Here is a 21,037-nt window from a genome sequence, read left to right as displayed (position 1 = left end):
TATAGTAGGGAGAGATGGTGCCTATAGTAACAGTGGATAATAGTCTCTGGGAAGGGATTGTGACTGTGGGATAGCAGGTATAGTAGGGAGAGATGGTGTCTATAGTAACAGTGGGATAATAGTCTCTGGGAAGGGAGTGTGACGGTGGGATAGCAGGTATAGTAGGGAGAGATGGTGTCTATAGTAACAGTGGGATAATAGTCTCTGGGAAGGGAGTGTGACTGTGGGATAGCAGGTATAGTAGGAAGAGATGGTGCCTATAGTAACAGTGGGATAATAGTCTCTGGGAAGGGAGTGTGACTGTGGGATAGCAGGTATAGTAGGGAGAGATGGTGTCTATAGTAACAGTGGGATAATAGTCTCTGGGAAGGGAGTGTGACTGTGGGATAGCAGGTATAGTAGGAAGAGATGGTGCCTATAGTAACAGTGGGATAATAGTCTCTGGGAAGGGAGTGTGACTGTGGGATAGCAGGTATAGTAGGGAGAGATGGTGTCTATAGTAACAGTGGGATAATAGTCTCTGGGAAGGGAGTGTGACGGTGGGATAGCAGGTATAGTAGGGAGAGATGGTGTCTATAGTAACAGTGGGATAATAGTCTCTGGGAAGGGAGTGTGACTGTGGGATAGCAGGTATAGTAGGAAGAGATGGTGCCTATAGTAACAGTGGGATAATAGTCTCTGGGAAGGGAGTGTGACTGTGGGATAGCAGGTATAGTAGGGAGAGATGGTGTCTATAGTAACAGTGGGATAATAGTCTCTGGGAAGGGAGTGTGACTGTGGGATAGCAGGTATAGTAGGAAGAGATGGTGCCTATAGTAACAGTGGGATAATAGTCTCTGGGAAGGGAGTGTGACTGTGGGATAGCAGGTATAGTAGGGAGAGATGGTGCCTATAGTAACAGTGGGATAATAGTCTCTGGGAAGGGAGTGTGACTGTGGATAGCAGGTATAGTAGGAAGAGATGGTGCCTATAGTAACAGTGGATAATAGTCTCTGGGAAGGGAGTGTGACTGTGGGATAGCAGGTATAGTAGGGAGAGATGGTGTCTATAGTAACAGTGGATAATAGCCTCTGGGAAGGGAGTGTGGCTGTGGGATAGCAGGTATAGTAGAGAGAGATGGTGCCTATAGTAACAGTGGGATAATAGTCTCTGGGAAGGGAGTGTGACTGTGGGATAGCAGGTATAGTAGGGAGAGATGGTGCCTATAGTAACAGTGGGATAATAGTCTCTAGGAAGGGAGTGTGACTGTGGGATAGCAGGTATAGTAGGAAGAGATGGTGCCTATAGTAACAGTGGATAATAGTCTCTGGGAAGGGAGTGTGACTGTGGGATAGCAGGTATAGTAGGTAGAGATGGTGCCTATAGTAACAGTGGATAATAGTCTCTGGGAAGGGAGTGTGACTGTGGGATAGCAGGTATAGTAGGGAGAGATGGTGCCTATAGTAACAGTGGGATAATAGTCTCTGGGAAGGGAGTGTGACTGTGGGATAGCAGGTATAGTAGGGAGAGATGGTGCCTATAGTAACAGTGGATAATAGTCTCTGGGAAGGGAGTGTGACTGTGGGATAGCAGGTATAGTAGGGAGAGATGGTGTCTATAGTAACAGTGGGATAATAGTCTCTGGGAAGGGAGTGTGACTGTGGGATAGCAATAGCAGGTATAGTAGGGAGAGATGGTGCCTATAGTAACAGTGGATAATAGTCTCTGGGAAGGGACTGTGACTGTGGGATAGCAGGTATAGTAGGGAGAGATGGTGTCTATAGTAACAGTGGATAATAGTCTCTGGGAAGGGAGTGTGACTGTGGGATAGCAGGTATAGTAGGGAGAGATGGTGCCTATAGTAACAGTGGATAATAGTCTCTGGGAAGGGAGTGTGACTGTGGGATAGCAGGTATAGTAGGGAGAGATGGTGTCTATAGTAACAGTGGATAATAGTCTCTGGGAAGGGAGTGTGACTGTGGGATAGCAGGTATAGTAGGGAGAGATGGTGCCTATAGTAACAGTAGGATAATAGTCTCTGGGAAGGGAGTGTGACTGTGGGATAGCAGGTATAGTAGGGAGAGATGGTGTCTATAGTAACAGTGGATAATAGTCTCTGGGAAGGGAGTGTGACTGTGGGATAGCAGATATAGTAGGGAGAGATGGTGTCTATAGTAACAGTGGATAATAGTCTCTGGGAAGGGAGTGTGACTGTGGGATAGCAGGTATAGTAGGGAGAGATGGTGCCTATAGTAACAGTGGATAACTCTAGTTGCTAAAGAACTTCAACACCAATAAGTTATGACATAGTAGTGATGGGCATTGTAGTTCTGAGAGCTCAGGAGGTAGCTTGTCTCTGTTCTATTGACAAGCAAGGCTGAATGTATAAATGCAATGACTTGAAGCTAAAGGAAAATATGAAAGTGACAAATATCCATTGCTCCACCCTCTAGTTTTATTAAACTACAACTCCCATTATCTTGATGTTATTAACAGCTGGATTGTAACTGGGTGGACAATATTAATTTGTATATATGTTTAATAATTAGCTATCATGATTGGGCATGTTCCTATTAATAAATTGAAAAATGGAGAATATGTGGTGCTTATTTATTGTATAACACCGTGATGCTGACAGTTGTAATGATGATTATTGGAAAGGGTTGGTCGCACACAGATGAGTATAGGAAATTCCTTGATTGCCCAGCAGAGATATTTGATTGTCAATGGAAATAACCAATGTGCTAAACAAACATTATTCCTAGAATTTGTTACAAAAGCATTGCCATAGTAATTTAGCTTCATTCCTTGGCTCACAAGCCACAAAGATTGCACAAAACACCCTGAACAGTAACTTAATTACATGCTCTAAAGGTAATTTGTGCTGTTGTGCAAAGGAAAACGTGTCAGGCACCATAATTTGCTTCAATTCAGTTTTAATGGATTCTTCAAGTGCAACACTCCGGATACAACGGCTGCCCATATATACTGATCTGTATTACTGTTTCTAAAGCAGAGCTGCCCAAATAATAGGTTTAGTAAAAGCCTTGTGGCAGGCAGCATTGAGAAGTTCTTGTCATTTTGACATTATAAATAGCAGGTACTTTGCCAATTTCTGGATCTGCTGTTTTCCAACTCTTTGTACTGCGCAAGGGTCTGACTGCTGATCAAGGGAGGGTTCCAGGTATATTTTGCCCCCTTTACAGTCTATATCTTTCCTTCAACTAAAGCCATGCCAAGACCTCTTCCCAAAAGCAAGAACGATGGTGATAGTTGGGCAAGATGGAGACAGTGGAGAAGATGGTGATAGGAGGACAAGTTGGAGAGTGAGTAGGTAAGATGGTGTAAGTAGGGCAAGATGGAGACAGTAGAGCAAAATGGTTGACAGTAGGACAAGATGGGGACAGCAGGGGGGGTGTTGATAGTAGGTCAAGATGGAGATAGTAGGGTAAGATGGTAAAAGTACGGCAAAATGAAGACAGTAGGGAATATGGTGATATTAGGGCAAGATGGAGACTGTAGAGCAAAATGGTGACAGTAGGGCAAGATGGAGGAGGCATGGAAATGGTGATATTGGGGCAAGGTAAAGAAGTAGGGTAAGATGGTGAAAGAAAGGCAAGATGAAGACAGTAGGAAGATGGTGATAGTAGGTCAAGATGGAGTCAGTAGGGCAAGATGGTGACAGCAGGGGAAATAGTGACAATAGAGCAATGTAGAGACAGTAGGGAGGATGGTGATAGTAGATCAAGATGGAGACAGTATAAGCAAAATGGTGATACTAGGGCAAGATGGAAACAGCAGGGAAGATGGCGATAGTAGGGCAAGATCGAGATAGTAGGGTAATATGGTGAAAGTAAGGCAAGATGGAGACAGTAGGGCAAGATGGTGACAATAGAGCAAGATGGTGACAGTAGGGAGGATGGTGATATTAGGTCAAGATAAAAACAGTATAGCAAAATGGTGACAATAGGGCAAGATGGAAACAGCAGGGAAGATGGAGATAGTAGGGTAATGTGGTAAAAGTATGGCAAGATGGAGACTGTAGGGAGGATGGTGATAGTAGGTCAAGATAAAGACAGTATAGCAAAATGGTGACAATAGGGCAAGATGGAAACAGCAGGGAAGATGGTGATAGTAGGTCAAGATGGAGACAATAGGGAGGATGGTGTTAGTCAGTCAAGATGGAAACAGCAGGACAAGATGGTGACAGTTGGGCAAGTTTGAGATAGTAGGGAAGATGGTGATAATAGGGGAAGATGGAACAATAGCGTAAGATGGCAGTTGTAGGCAAGATGACATAATAGAGCTGCCCTGCGTTTTTAATTAGTTAGATAAACATATACTGGAAAGATGCTTAGAATAACATTTTCTTTCATTAGGTGACATTTTATTTTTTGGGTTTACATCCCCTTTAAAGGACAAGAAAAGCTCTTATTAATGGTTTTGCCCATCAGAAACACGTCATTCACTTACATTGTGCTGATTTGTTATCATCTATCCCTGTTGTTTCCCGGCATCCATCTTTTATGTTGTGATGTCCACAAGACTTGCTGTCTGTGCATATGGGTCGTCATAACCCTTTACACAATGTCATTTGTGAACAGCGTGAGTCGCCATGGAAATCAGATGCGAGATTTGCTATTGGCTGTAGGCAGACATCCAAGAGGTCACTGGTCCTTCTCTATTGCCTCTCAATCTGTTCTGCTTCCCTGGAAGATGCTACTGGGCAGACTCACAGGGTCTTGGTCTTGTCTCAAACAAGTTGTGGGAGGTTGAAAAGAATCAAGTAAGCGATATTGTTCTCAGCATGTCAGTGTTACTCGAAAATGACTGCTGTTGATGGGGATTACAGAGCGCTGCTGAAGTTACTAGAGTAAGGGAGTACCTATAGAGGAAGCAGACCCTGCGGCTGCAGGGGGGGCGGGATGTATAGGGGTCCCATGAGGCCCTAATTCATGTACAGTTTCAACAAATATTGTAAAACAAATCAACCTCTAAACATTTTGGGGGCCTAAAAAACAATTTGCTGTGGGGCCCAGTACTATCTAGTTACACCACTGTGTTAAAGTAAGCCTTTTTGTATAGGATGACAAGTTCAGTGGCTTTCCTTGTCCTTTAATGTATTTGCCTGCAGTTCCATTCCAGGACTTATATACAGGGGGATAACATATTGGTGATCAGTGTGCAGAACTTTAATTCTTATCCAGGGAATATAAACGAGTGACAAGCGGTTGAGTTTATGAGTACGGCCTTGTTCCAGGGGAGAGGTGGGAATGCGCAAACACGTCCCGGAAACCTTTCCCACCTCAATTACCAATTCATCCTTTCAAGTAGCCATTGAGCTGTATCCCACGGGGGGCGATTACCATGTATGGTCACAGGTACTTGGTATTAACCCGGTTTGTTCTATCCCACGTTTCATAGATAATTGCATTTTCTTCATTATCGACTGCTGACTTCTCATTATCTCGCTCTGTACCGGCTTTTCCCCATCTGACATTTCCTTGCCGCTAGGTAGATAAAGCATTTCTTTCTCTCGCTGTGATTTATGGAATAAGGAGAATACTCAGTAATGCTAATAAAGGCCCATTATTTTATGCATTTAATGGCTCTGGAGACCGAGCAGCAATGATGATGACGATGATGATAGAAAGCGGTTCTGGCTATGTTTGATATACGTACAGCAGCTTTAATTCTATGGAATCACACGCGGGCTAAGCCATTTGTCTGGCATATTCTCATCCTCAGATAAACAGCAGTTTGATTCAATTGCTTTGCAGTCTGTAGTGATCTCTTGGAGTACAAATGATAAGGAATAGTAGAAATAATCATGCTGAATGGATGGTTTATTGTTTTTGCTTTATAAAGCTGAATTCTCCCATTCCTTGGGGCAAATTTACTAAACGGCGAAGTGACTAACGTTAACAAAATTCGCCAGCGTGATGTCATTTCGGTACTGTGCCGATTTACTAACAGGCTCTGGCGTAACTTGCTAGCGAAGGAGATAGACTCTAGCGCTACTTCGCACTCTTAGCCAGGCGAAGTTTCACTCTGGCGAAAGAGCGTTACTTTGCAAATTCACTAAGATGCGCATTTTACTGAACATTACCTGTTCCACCAGACTTGCCTTCGCCAGCTCAGACCAGGCGAAGTGCAATGGAATCTATAAGGCTTCTTCAATTTTTAGTTCAAAATTTTCTAAGTCCCAAAAACGCTGGCGTCTTTTAGTTTTTTTCCGGGTGATCGGCTGCAAAAGTGCGTAAAATGTTTTTTGGGTACCCGGGCTCCCCCATACATTTCCTACCATATGGCACATAAATTGGGCACATGTGTAGGGCATTATAACAACAAAATGCAAAAAGGTTTATATCAAAAAAGATATATGTCCCAAGGCCTCTTAGAGTAAAAACAAAAATAATTTATTGATATTCACATTTAAAAAAATATTCAGTACATACTACCCCACATATCCCACCTTACGCGTTTCGCACCCTCCGGCGCTTAGTCATAGGCGTGTCTTTTTTAAAATAAACCTTTTTGCAGTTTGATCGCTTTTGGAACTGGGGCGGGTCCCTTCGGCCAGGTTGAATAGTTATATGGACTCCCGATTCTTCAATTGATATATGGGCAATATAACAACTCATTTTATTAAGCTTTCCTGGGCTTGTGTAGTGTAATGTATTTGCTGCAACATAAACGTCCATTCAACTTTAACTTACCGCCATATGCAAATTAGCCAACGCTAGCGCAACTTCGGCAGAGTTCAGCGCCCTGGATGCAACTACGGATTTTAGTGAATTAGCGTGGTGCTGGCGAATCTACGCCTGGAGAAGTGTTGTGATGTGAGCAAAGCCGTCGTTGGCGAATTTACGGAGGTTAGTGAATTTGCCCCCTTCTGTTTATAATTATTGATATTTTCTTGACCTTTGTGCTGCCTTACCACTGGCTAAGAGGCACATCCAATCATGGTGAGATTTCTGCTTTATGAGATGTGTGCTCCCAGAGATGTGAGGAGGTGTGCAGAAATAGGGGATCCAGGCCCCTCTCCACTTCTCCGGGCACGTTTCCTCTCCTCTGGAAGTGCACATTCGAGAAAATTCATCCGTGATGTGGTGGTGGGAGACCCACCCCATGCGCCCCTGGTAGTTCCACCACTGGTAGATCGCTTAGAAAGGTAGTTGTATGTAGCTAGAGTAGATATGTAGAAAGGTAGTTGTATCTAGCTAGAGTAGATATCTATTCATGGGGAAGTTGCTGTAACAAGGGCCGTAACTATAGAGAAAGCATAACCTGTGACTGCAAAGGGGCCAGGGAACCCATTATGGATAGACAGGGGAGAACTGCAGGTACGTGCATGTGGAGGGGACCAAAAAACATGTTTTTTTGCTGGGGAACCCAGAAAGTTGGGCCACTGAATTACACCCCTGGCTGTAAATACGGAATAGTGTGTATAGTACAGAAAGGTTGTGCCAGGGAAATAAACTATAACTGTGAGGCTCAGGGGTGTAAATACAGAGGAAGCAGAACCTGAGGTTGCAGAGGGGTCACTGAGACCCTAATTCATGAGCAATTTTATTATATTTTGGTTAAATAGAATAATTTGTCTTGTAGGCACCCAATAGCATCCCCCTAAAGCTGCTGTCCTAGACACAATCCTCTGGGTGCCTTTAGAGATTTATGGCTTTGATTAGAAAATGTAAGCTACACTCTGCTTGGTTATGAAAACTGCACTGATTCAGAATCTGCCTTAGTAAATCAGTCCAGCATGCAGAGTATGGAAAAATGATGTCAGTAATATTCAATATAAAGGCGTATCAGTCGCAACCCTCACTTTACTACAACTCTCAGCAACCTCTTATGTCCCCCTGACAGCTTATTGCACTATCCCCTAATGTCATTGGGTTTTCTTGTTTATTTCTTTTTTTATTTCTCTTCTAAAAACACCCACATTTTTAGCCAGGGCACCGATCTTCTCATAAGTATTGATTCGATGTTTTCACCGTTTAGATATGAGCTAAATTATTCATCACACATTGAGAAATGAGCTAAATGGATCCCAGCCGTGCCACTCTCTCATGGACTAAAGGGGATGAATAAAAGCACAAGGGGAGGTATAATGAGAGCCCATTCTGTGATATTCTCTTCTATTTCACATTTTCTATAAATTCTGCTCTTCTAGTCAATAGAATAGTCCATTAGAATACAGAGTAGAATAGTCTGGTTGATAGAATTAAAAAAACAAACAGATTTTGGGTCTCCAAGTCTGCAGTATATCCATTCAATCAATCATTATATCAGTACAAACTCTGAGGTGGTTATTATAATGATATTCTAAGATTATCCAGCACAGGTCACAATGTCAAGAAACAACTTCTACGTGACCTTGACAGGTTTGACATGGAGTATTTTCGGATTCAGATTTTTAGCAGCTTTGGGGTATAATAAATCTCGAAAAAATTAAGGTTTTTTCTCCCTGGAAAAATTCTAAATTTTTTAATAAATGGCCACCTTAATATTTGTACCTGTAAGACTGCTAGGTAATGTAGTCCCCAGTGCCTTCCACTACAGTACAGAGGAATTAGTTGATGTTTCAACCTGCAGGAATCTCCAGCCAATCAGGGGACAATCTCAATCGAGCCCACCCAAAATCAAGAAGAGGGGAGGAGCTGGAACCAGCTAGAAGAAGAGAGGTGCTGGGAGTGTGTATCTCAACTTGTTGAGTGACTGGCCAGGGAGAGACTGCTGTTAATCTGCATGGGGAAACATTGCAGTGTGCAGCTGGCTGGGAGCCATACCTTCCAACTGTCCTATTTTACGCGGTTACTGAAACCTCCCGAATTTCTCTTTGATCTCCCGCACTGAACAGCCATAAGAAGATACAATGTTTCTGTAATGTAATTAAACAAGAGGCTTTTGGCAGAGAGCCCAAAATACTCAGCACCTGCACTTAGATACATTTGTAACAATTTAAGATACAAATGTAACTATTTAAGATAAGCAGGTCTCTTGGGGAAACTGTGACTTTCGGCTTAAAGGGCAATTCACCTTTATTAGTAAAACTGTATTCAGCCTGGATTCTACTTTTTTCAGCAGGATTTGGCTGAATCCTTCTGCCAGGCCGAAAACAATCCTAATTTGCATATGCAAATTAGGGGTGGGGAGGAAAATCGCATGACTTTTTGTCACAAAACAAGAAAGTAAGAAATGTTTTCCCCTTCCCATCCGTAATTTGCATATGCAAATTAGGATTCCAATTCGGTTCGGTATTCAGCCGAATCTTTCACAAAGCATTCGTGGGTTTTGGCAGAATCAAAAATGGAGGATTTGGCACATTCCTAGTTCAAACTTTCCATAACCTGCCAAATGCATGTGGTACGTAGATTTTTCAAATGTTGGGAGGTATGGGTTGTTGTTGTAGTCCATTGAAAGGAAAGACATTATTGTTCAAGGAGAGCTGACAGTATTGCTTCACACATCAAACGGCACCAGGGGGAGCACAGTTTATACCAAGAGACACATCTTGTGTTGCCTTTACACCAAGAGACAGAGTCCAGTTTCCCAGTTCAGCATAAATATACATGGAATTTACTTTTGGCTTCTTTTATACTGCTGTGCCATTTGCAGTCCATCCAGGCTTTTCATCCCAGTAAGGGGGCCCCCAGTGGTACACAGTATATCCAGCTGGCAACGTGTTGGGGGACTTAGGAGTGGTTTGGAGGGGTTCTATCTTGGGTTTTTTTTTGGTAAATTGTCCTGATATTGTTCATTTCTCTAATCAAAGTCAAAGTAAACATTATTGTTATCTCAGCAGTATACGAATACACAGTGAGACAAGACGAACTAGTACATATCACAAGAAGACGCTGCTGAGCCTTTTTGGTGATGGAGATGGTGTTGGTGGTCCAGGTGAGGTCATCAATTCTTTCTTACAGCTGCAGCTGTTTGTGGCTTTTGCACTGCCATCTTGTGTGCCTGGTTACTGGGGACCCAGGGAGTCACCGGGTTAGAGAAAGCAGACTCATATCTACTACTGCCAACACCTAAAGGTAACCCCTGCCTTATCAACATCTGGCCAACTCTCAGAGGGCCCCACACACAAGCAAATACTTGGTATAACCGTGTATGGCCAGCTTAAGGTTGGGCTACACCAATTTGCCTCAAAGGGGTTAAAAATTCCTGACTCCAAGATGAACCAGTCCCTGGAACTTGTACTAAGAGCTATCTCCCATATCCCTGTATTCCCTCACTTGCTAAACACCATCCAACCCCTTCTTAAAGCTATCTAATGTATCAGCCTGTACCACTGATTCAGGGAGACAATTCCACATATTCACAGCTTTCATGTAAAAAAAATGGCAAAAGACAGAACCTCCTTTCTTCTAATTGCAATGGATGGCCACATGTCAGTTGAAAGGACCTACTGGTAAATAAACATTGGAGAAGGGAAGCAAGGAACCAGGCATGGAACATGGGAAGCAGGCAGGGACCACAGGAAGCAGGCAGGGAACACGGGAAGCAGGCATGGAACATGGGAACCAGGCAGGGAACACGGGAAGCAGGCAGGGAACACGGGAAGCAGGCAGAGAACACGGGAAGCAGGCAGGGAACACGGGAAGCAGGCAGAGAACACGGGAAGCAGGCATGGAACATGGGAACCAGGCAGGGAACACAGGAAGCAGGCAGGGAACACGGGAAGCAGGCAGAGAACACGGGAAGCATGCAGGGAACACGGGAAGCAGGCAGGGAACACAGGAAGCAGGCAGGGAACACAGGAAGCAGGCAGGGAACACGGGAAGCAGGCAGGGAACACGGGAAGCAGGCAGAGAACACGGGAAGCATGCAGGGAACACGGGAAGCAGGCAGGGAACACAGGAAGCAGGCAGGGAACACAGGAAGCAGGCAGGGAACACAGGAAGCAGGCAGGGAACATGGGAAGGGCACAGGAACAAGGAATACCGAATCACAGGAATAACAGACAAGATCAGGCTTGGGAGGTTTGATGATCAAGCAACTGTGAACAGCACGGGACAGGCTTATATAGATCCTGATCCTTAATAACTTGATCATTGGCATATGTCATTAACAAGACAGGTGGAGTTAAAAGAGTAACAGGTAGAGAAGCTGGAAGCATCTCCTGAATACTGATGAGCTGCAGCTTTAAAAATCCCCAGTGGCTCACAAGATAAATGCAGGAGCATGTGAGTATATTGTTCACGAATATCTGCCTTATAGAGTTTCCCTAGATAACTCCGGACCACTGAGCTGACACGACTGGGAGAGACCGAATTGACTCTCAACTGAGTACGCCGACCACATTGCAGAGACGCCGCCATTACCCGATTCAGAGGCCAGTTTCATAGCAGACGGCGCATTCTGCCTGTTGGCAACATCACACTTCTGTGCAACTCCAACACTTTATGATCTCCTGTAAGCAGACAGGCGGCGACTTCTTAAGAGAAACTAACAAAGCTACTATACCATTCAAGGCTCTCCCTTAACTACCGCTCGGTAAGTGGAAACGGCCCACAGGGCCATTTCTTAAATTCCGGCGATACATCACTATTTGAAGCCTTTGTGTTTCAGGGCTACAACACCTGCAAAAAAGACTACATATATATCTGTACTCAAGCACTGACTATGTGAGTAGTTCCAAATACTCATATTTCAATTGCATAAGACGTACTACACCTTATACTGTTTTCTTTATTTAGGCATTCGAGAAAGCTCCTTTCCAGCTCTTTGCCTACCTAACCAGCATAAACAGAAAATGATTAGATTGCTAAACCTTCATTCTTTCTTCTCCTGCCGGTCCAGATACAATCTCTTCAAGTATCAATACAAAATGTCCAACGAAATGGCCAGCACCGCATGGCTAGCAGGGGAGTAAACAACAAAATAAATGCATATAGTGTAGCACCTTTGTTTTGGCAAAATTGGGCAGGGGGCAGGCCGGTGATATAGGGGGGTGGGCCAGTGATGTCAGGGGGTGGGTGGTGATGTCTGCGGTAGAGTCCTACAGTGGGTCGGCGGTACCCTGCAGGTTGCGGGTAGAAGTTCCGGGTGCGGGTATAGGCGCGGGTCGCGGTTCTGCGGGTTTGCGGGTCGCGGTTCTTCTCAATAGCGATTTTTACCTCTTTTTTCTGATCACGACTACTTCCGTTGATGTCACGTCTGGTTTACAATGACAGCACTTCCTGTTTTACTTCTTTTTTTCTGATCACGCCTACTTCTGATGATGTCACTTCCGGTTTACAATGACAGCACTTCCTGATTCTTGATGGTCAGTGGGTTGCGGATAAGGTACTCGCGGGTAGCGTCAGGTAGCGGGTCCATGCAGGTAAGAATGCGGGTTGCGGATTGCAGGTTGCGGTGCAGGTCGGGTACGGGTTCAATAAAATGAACCCGTGCAGGACTCTAGTCTAGGGGTGGGTGACATGGGGCGAGTGATGTCGGGGGGGGGGGGGAGATCAGCGATTGGCATTCACTTCAATGTCCAGTCTGGATTTTCTAATTTAGACCCGGGCAGCCCTTCTAAAAACTGGGGTTTCTGGGTGAAATCCGGACAGATGGCAACCCTAAACACTATATGCACTATATGCATTTCGTTTTTTACTCTCCCACTAGCCGTACTGCACTGGCCATTTCGTTGGTCTACCAATAGGGTTGCCACTTTTGCCAGCGGCTAAACCCGAACAAAGGAGGCAGGGCAGATATAATTGGGGGTGGAGCAGTGATGACATAAACTGGAGAGAAAGTTTTGATGTCCAGTTCTAAACCACACTGGTGGTTATCTATATTATGCCTGATGAGTAAGCCCAATCCTTTAATTACCGGTATGGGATCTATTATACAGAAATCAGTTGTCCAGAATGCTGTGAAATACAGCAATGCTAATTTAGAAAACCAATTTCTTATTTTTTGATTGATTTGCTTTTTTTTGGTTTCTGTAATAAGAAATTAACTTCCGTTTATCATTCATTTATTGACCAGATTATTGTTCGGTTTTCACAAGGCTGCAAACTGAACAGAAACTTGAGGCCCAAACAGGCCTTAGAAAAACCGAACTATTCGGGTCAAAACTGAACAGATGTCAACCCTAACTACCAACCAGAATAGCAAGTAAATCACTCCTGGTCAATATAATGCAATTATTACCCTCAGTACTAACCTTCCAGTTTTTTTTTTTTGTTTGACAATCCAGCAGGAATACAGTAACCAAAACAAGTTCTACTAAGCACTAAATTATAATTCATAACCATGTCATTCTATATGAGTATAGCACAATATACAGGAGACTACCATCATCCAATCAAAGTTACAACTGGAATTTAACCTTGTTAGTCAGGGGAAATTAGAAAATCTGTATCTCGTCAATTTCTGCCTTTCCTCCCAATAACAACAACAGTCAACTCTTCTGAAGTCTGAAGTGCAATGGCTATCCACTCACCAGTTATACGAAACACATTAACAACATGGAAAGTAAAACATGATGGATCTGACTTTTTTACATTTTCACCGGTTCTGCAGGTACAGCAGAAAATGTCTGACAGCCTTCTCTAATGGACCTCAGAAAGTGGTGTCATGGCACTGGGTAGGGGGAAGAACTGAATTGGGCATGTTCTCTAAATACTAATGGCTGGAGGCGAGTTCCTGCTGAGATGTGACCTACATGCAGTACTTTTGTAAAGACCACAGTTACTTTTTATTTTTTTGCTGGCAAAGTGGATTCTTGCATCTTGATTTCTTTGTACGGAAAACTTAATAGCTGTACTCAGAAATAAACATTCACGGCTGAAACTTCTGCAGTGCGGCACACAGCGTGGCATTATGTACGGATAAGCTGAACACAGCATTGTTTCCTTTCTTAACAACCATCTGTAAGGGGATTAAACTCAAGCAATTTTACTGGCCCGAAATGTTATATTTAAATTTAAAATACATAACAACTGCTAAATCTGGACTCCAATAGGGCTACTTTAGGACAAAGAGGCTTCGGTATCTACCGTTGGTTTATTTTTTGAGCATTAGAAGGCGTTTTGTGACCCGTTTTGGTGGTCTGCAAAGAAACAAATCCATTGCCAAGTTTAGGATTACTTTGGAAACTTGTGGAGGTCTATTTATCAACAGTCTCATTTTAGTGGTTTTAGAGGTTTTTAAACCAGCAATAAACTCACTTTCTCTAAAACCGCGAATGCCATGGAAATTATTAAAAGATAAAAAAAGTACAAATGAAAAATACGCTGAACGATGCGCTAAAGAAAATAATACGCTGAACGATGCGCTAAACAAAATAATACCTCCAAAAATTCAATTTTTTCAGACATTTACTAGTGGAAAAAAATCCAAAAACCTCTAAAAGTTTTAACGGTTGAAAAAATGGTCCAATAGGATCAGTGCAGCTCCCATTGACTTCTATAGGGCCTCGACTACTTTTACTTGATGAAGTTTTGTATCAGAGTATTTCATATGTTTTTACACTTGCAATGCATTCACTTACCTTATTTTCGTCGCATGCGATTTGTCGGATCGCGCCAAAAACGTCCGTGTAGTCCTACGGCCTTTCCGCAATTCTGGGCTTTCTGGATAACAGGTGTCCAGATAATGGATCTTATACCCATCAATACTCTGGTCGATGTCATTCAAATATGAACAAAATTTTTCCCCAAAACAAACCTTCTATATGGTGTAGATCTTTGTTGTTCTATGTTGTACTACAGTGGTTCCGACCCACTCCCCGTACTGTCTCCCAGTGGGTTCATTTGATCAATGAAATGATGGTAATAAAACTCACCTATGAAGCCAGGGGTGTACCTGACAAATCTGATAGAATTTGGGGTACATGGATTGACATGTGTCTTATACTTACCTTATCAAAAATTAATTGTTACCTTATCAAGAATTTACCTATGTAACATATTGTGTTACTCTCCTTTTATTTCCCCTGTTTTTATTTCCTTTTCTGAAAATGTTGTTCCTCCTTTTCTTTTTTTTTCATGCGTTGATGATGTATGACCTCAATAAAATTTGTGATTGACAACGTGTTTTGATGCATAGAATTTATGTTAGGAGGTCATTATGAAATGCAAAATAAATACAGGTATGGGACCTGTTATCCAGAATGCTTGGGACATGATGTTTTCCAGATAAAGAGTCATTCCATAATTTGGAACTTCATAACTTAAGTTTGCTAAAAATTATATAAATATGAAATAAACCCAATCCACCAATAAGGATTAATTATATATTATTCTGGGGCAATTATAACTTAATGTTTTTTTTACTACAGAGAAAAATGAAATAGGTTTTAACATTTTGAATTATTTAATTATAATGGGGTCTATGGGAGACAACCTTCCCCCAATGCAGAGCTTTCTGGATAATGGGTTTCCGGATAATGAATGGGTGGGTGCAGGTTCATCTCTTCTGCCTGCTCTCCCTGCCTTCCATCTTAGGGTTTTATAAGGGGCGGGCCTGCCCCTCCCCCTTTTGTGATGTCATTGGCTGGGCGGCCAGGCGTGGGTCTGTAAATGGAAGGTGGAAGTCGGGTGTGGACGGGGGGTTGAGTTTTTCTCGACTCGCACTTCACTACCTGGCATACTAATTGAAATAAAACAGCCTGGATCAGGGAATCCAGCATAAGATACAACGGGTTTTCATTATATCTATTACTGAAGATGACACCCTTGTAGTTAAATACATACAAGCTTATGAAAAGCCGCAGTCGGATCTGCAGAAAAGTTTGACAGCAATAAATACAACCATTGTTTGGTCTAATGAAAAGAGTCGTTGAACTATCCAATGGGAAACAAGATGTCTCTGAATGGAGACACATACCTGCAAAGTACTATTCAGCGGCAACACAATGCAGGACAATCCCACTCGATTATCCACCTACAGAGACAGAGTCATTACAAATGAATCATCATTCATCTGCTGTAGGCTCATGTGTTCAAAAGCAGAGACTCCAGTGGCTTCTGATTGACAGTCATCACTGTATCTAGAGCTGGAGGGGGCAGACTAGTTCCCCACTGGAATGTTGGAGTGTGTCGTTTAACAGGGTTGGACATTCTTGCTCTAGAGCTCAAAATATAAGACTTGTTTACAGGTTTGGGGACTCCAATTGGCCTATTTTTTCTCATCACTCTTCATAGTTAGGCTAGATTAACAATAAAGTGTACGAAGAAATAATAAAAAAAAACAGCACAGTGAGTGCAAGTGGGGATCACCCCAATGTGTTTATTGCATCATAATTTTACATTTTGGGGAACAACCCTTTCTCAAGCATGGGTTGCATTATGACACAATAAACACACATAGGTGATGCCCACTTGCACTCATTTTGTTGTACGGGCTTTTGCTTAATGGGAAAGGGTGCTGATCCCTTCCTAACAGAGTAGTCAATATTGTGTGTGCTTCAGCCACCTTAGTTAACCTTGTGGGTTGGATGCAGAGCAGTCCGGAAATACTTGCCAGGGGTTTGCATAGACATACTTGACTTAACAACTTGAATTTATTAGGTCAAACCTTTCGCCTTGAAAAAAGGGTGAAAGTAAGCCCAAAACGTAGTACTCCCCATTCTCCATAGTTCTTCATAGTTATGCAAAGCTAACAATGAGGTGGAAGACCCTTCAGAACCAAGTCTATTTGCAAAAAACAAGAGGGCTTCTTGCTCTCCGTAGTTCTTCATAGTTACATGAGGTTAAAAATGGGGTTAAAGAACTTGCAGATCCCAGTCTATTTGCAAAAACAAGGGAACGCCTTGCTCCTTACGACTCTTCATGGTTATGTCAGGTTAATAATGGGGTGGAAAAACCTACAGCTGTAATTGTATTTGCAAAAATATGGGGATCCCTAACTTCTCATCATTCTTCATAGTTAGACTAGATTAACAATAAAGTGTATGAAGAAAATAAATAAATCCGCACAGACTAACAATGGGCTGTTTGATCAACAAAATTAAATTTTTCACTTTTTGCAACAAAGAGGTGCCGCAGCTGTATTTTTCCTGTATCCCTTCCTAACCAAGCACTGAGCAGCAGCATTTGAAGAGGCCAGGGTATGCTGGTGACTGCACACGGGTGGACAGAACTGCAGATCCAAGTCAGTTTGCAAAGACTCCCCATTCTTCATAGTTATATCATTCTAACAATGGGGTGGACGAACCTGCAGATTTCAGTGTTTTTTGCAAAAGAAATTCATCCTTGTTCATTGTTAGGTTGGGCTAATAATAGGGTGGAGGAACCTGCAAAAACAAGGACACTTCTTGCTCCTTACCATTCCTTATAGTTATGCGAGGCTAACAATGGGGTGGAAGACCCTGCAGAACCAAGTCTATCTGCAAAAACAAGAGGGCTTCTTGATCTCCATAGTTCTTCATAGTTATGGAAAGCTAAAAATGGGGTGAAAGACCCTGCAGAATAAAGTCTATTTGCAAAAAACAAGAGAGTTTCTTGCTCTCCATAGTTCTTCATAGTTACATGAGGTTAAAAATGGGGTTAAAGAACCTGCAGATCCCAGTCTATTTGCAAAAACAAGGGAACGCCTTGCTCCTTACGAATCTTCATGGTTATGTCAGGTTAATAATGGGGTGGAAAATCCTACAGTTGTAATTGTATTTATAAAAATATGGGGATCCCTAACTTCCCATCATTCTTCATAGTTAGGCTAGATTAACAATAAAGTGTATGAAGAAAAGAAAAAAATCAGCACAGACTAACAATGGGGTGGAGGAACCTGCAGATCCAAGTCTAATTGTAAAAACAAGGGGACACCTTTCATGACATCATCACAGTTAGGCTGGGCTAACAATCGGCTGAAGGAACCTGCAGATCCAGGTTTATATGCTAAAACAAGGGACGCCTTGCAATGGGTTGGAAGGACTTGCAGATTCAGCTTTACTTGGAAAAACAAGTTTCTTCAGATCTAGAGGTCAAAGCAATGGAAAGTCTGGACAACAGCATAACATTTCTTTTTTTTTTTTAGGTGATACATTTTTGGATATTTGAATATACACACACACTTTAGTTGTGATTTGGTTCAGTACTCCATATCTTTTATGGAAGATTCCATTTTCAATCAAATCTTAAATCTGTGGATTCAGGTGCCATGACATTGTTAGATTCGGGTGCCAGTCTCGTTTTCTGCCGTGCTGTGATGACTACAGGTTTAAAAATAAATATGGGTAAAAATACTGTATTTTGTAGACTGACCTTCTGTTTCAGCTGGGAGGTTCAGCAGCCCGATAGCCCTTAAAGTAGTGCAGCTCTGCACCTTGGATCTTGATTGGCCATCTTTTGTGTGTCAGTGGCACTGCACATGCTCAGTGGGCTCTGGGCTGATTTTGGGAAGTTAAGCTTAGGGGGTCGTCAGAAATCATCAATACATTTTGTACAAGGTGCGATTATTTTAGCCTAGGAGGCTGCTGAACATAGTGAAACAACTTTTGGGCATCGAATGAAAATATTTTCGCAGCAGTTTATCCCTGGCTTTGGTGTCTGTTTTTTTTACATGCAAAGTTATAATGAGTTATAATGAGATTCTTCGCAAAAACCCACGTTGCCTCTTATGCTTAGTCTGAAACAGGAGGGGAGTGAATTAGAGAGATACTGAGCACGACCCGACACTTCTCCCATTAATCTTTTCTTGGAAACAGAATGAGTCTTCTCGCTTTTCCTTCAAAATTGTAACGCCTACACTCACAGCTAAGTAGCATGGGTTTTGATGTGCAAGTAGGTCATCTTTAGTCAGTATATTGGCAAAGGCAAAATTACTCACAGTTTATATATCAGATTAACCCAGCCACTGAAGATTTCTTACACTGAAACCTTTCTATCCAGAAAAGGAAGAAAAAAAAACCCTGTGTATATCAGAGATCATTTAAAGGCTGTCATTTAATTCTGCATAAACTATTTGGTTCTGGAACAAACAACGTTGCCGTAAATCAGCTAAAATCCTTGTTTGTCTTTTCCCTGAAACATCTGAGGGTATTTTTATCAATGGTTAAAAATAGAACGTATCTTTTCACATTCGTGGCTATCAATAGAATGCCATATTTCAGTTTCACTGATTTCTCCTTTCTATTTTGTTGTTGTTATTGTTCACTACATTTAACAGAGGGGAATGCTACACATCTTCAATGCTTTCAAGCCCACCACATATCGGACACAGAGTGAGCTTTCTGTTCAGTAGTGTTGGGGGGCGGGACTTCCTCTGTTTCACAAACTGTCAGCTTTGAAACATAAGAGGAGTCTACTGCCAGTAAAAACAGAACATAAATCAACCTTTGAATGGTGAAGGAATAATGTACAAAATAAAGAAGATAGGTAGCACCATCCATTGAAAGAGATTTTGTCCAAATGGTGGTGTGCAAGGTCAAATATCGTATATAGTTAGCCAGAAACGAGGAAAGAAAAAAGTATGACCCATAGTTTTGCACCTTCCCACTCTTATAATCTAAAGTCCCATTGACCGAAAAAATAATAATATTTTCGCTAATATTTCACCGTTTAATAGCTGCTGACTACGTGTCTATACAGCTTCCGTACCTAACCTTGGTTTTAACAAATGTAACACATGCTTCTTTCGTTTGGTATCAATTTTAGAGGTTAATAATAAAAGTTAGGTTTTATTTATTATTATTATTTTTTCGGTCAATGGGACTTTAGATTATAAGAGTGGGAAGGTGCAAAACTATGGGTCATACTTTTTTCTTTCCTCGTTTCTGAATGGTGAAGGAATACAGGTAGTTGCAGCTGCAGTTCAAAAACAACTGTTAAAGATATACACAGGGGCGTAACTATAGAGGAAGCAGACCCTGCGCCTGCAGGGGGGCCCAGGAGGTATAGGGGCCCCACAAGCCCTAATTCATATACAGTTTCAATAAATATTGGTAAAACAAGTCAACTGCTAAAAATTTTGGGGGCCTGAAAAATAATTTGCTGTGGGGCCCAGTAATATCTAGTTACGCCACTGGATATACAGATGATGAATAGATAGATATAGATATAGAGAGAGAGAGAGAGAGAGAGAGAGAGAGAGAGAGAGAGAGAGAGAGAGAGAGAGAGAGATAGATAGATAGATAGATAGATAGATAGTGAATAGATGTTAGAAGGAGAGAGAGAAACACTAGACAGATAGATAATAGATAGATGATAGATAGATAGATAGATAGATAGATAGATAGATAGGGATGCACCAAATCCAGGATTTGGTTCGGGATTCGGCCTTTTTCAGATAGATAGATAGATAGATAGATAGATAGATAGTGAATAGATGTTAGAAGGAGAGAGAGAAACACTAGACAGATAGATAATAGATAGATAGATAGATAGATAGATAGATAGATAGATAGATGATAGATAGATAGATAGATAGATAGATAGATAGATAGATAGATAGATAGATAGATAGATGATAGATAGATAGATAGATAGATAGATAGATGATAGATAGATAGATAGATAGATAGGGATGCACCAAATCCAGGATTTGGTTCGGGATTCGGCCTTTTTCAGCAGGATTCGGATTCGGCTGAATCCTTCTGCCTGGCCGAACCGAATCCGAATTTGCATATGCAAATAGAGGGCAGGGAGGGAAATCACGTGAATTTTTGCACAAAACAAGGAAGTAAAAAATGTTTTCCCATTCCCACCCCTAATTTGTGTATGCAAATTAGGATTCGGTTCAGTATTCGGCCGAATCTTTCGCAAAGGATTCGGGGGTTCGGCCGAATCCAAAATAGTGGATTCGGTGCATCCCTAAGATAGATAGATAATTGATAGATAGATAATAAATAGATAGCGGGAGAGATAGATAGATGATAAATAGAATGAAAATAGCAATCATTATAAATTATGTCATTTGTACTTTAACAGTCATTTCTTCCACTCTGACCATGTGATATTTGCAACCCAGGGCAAGTGCCTTCTCTGCTCCCCTAAAACTAGCCCTGCAGTAAATGAAAGCAACTTTATCATCATCATCCCTGTGTATTTATATAGTACCAGCAATGCTTTAAAGCAAACAATTTACAATCATTTTACAAACAAGGGCTACAGAA

Source organism: Xenopus laevis, chromosome 5L (assembly GCF_017654675.1).
Source record: "Xenopus laevis strain J_2021 chromosome 5L, Xenopus_laevis_v10.1, whole genome shotgun sequence".
In the NCBI taxonomy this organism is placed as follows: domain Eukaryota; kingdom Metazoa; phylum Chordata; class Amphibia; order Anura; family Pipidae; genus Xenopus; species Xenopus laevis.
The sequence above is the reverse complement of the archived record's forward strand: the minus strand, read 5'-3'. Positions refer to the sequence as shown.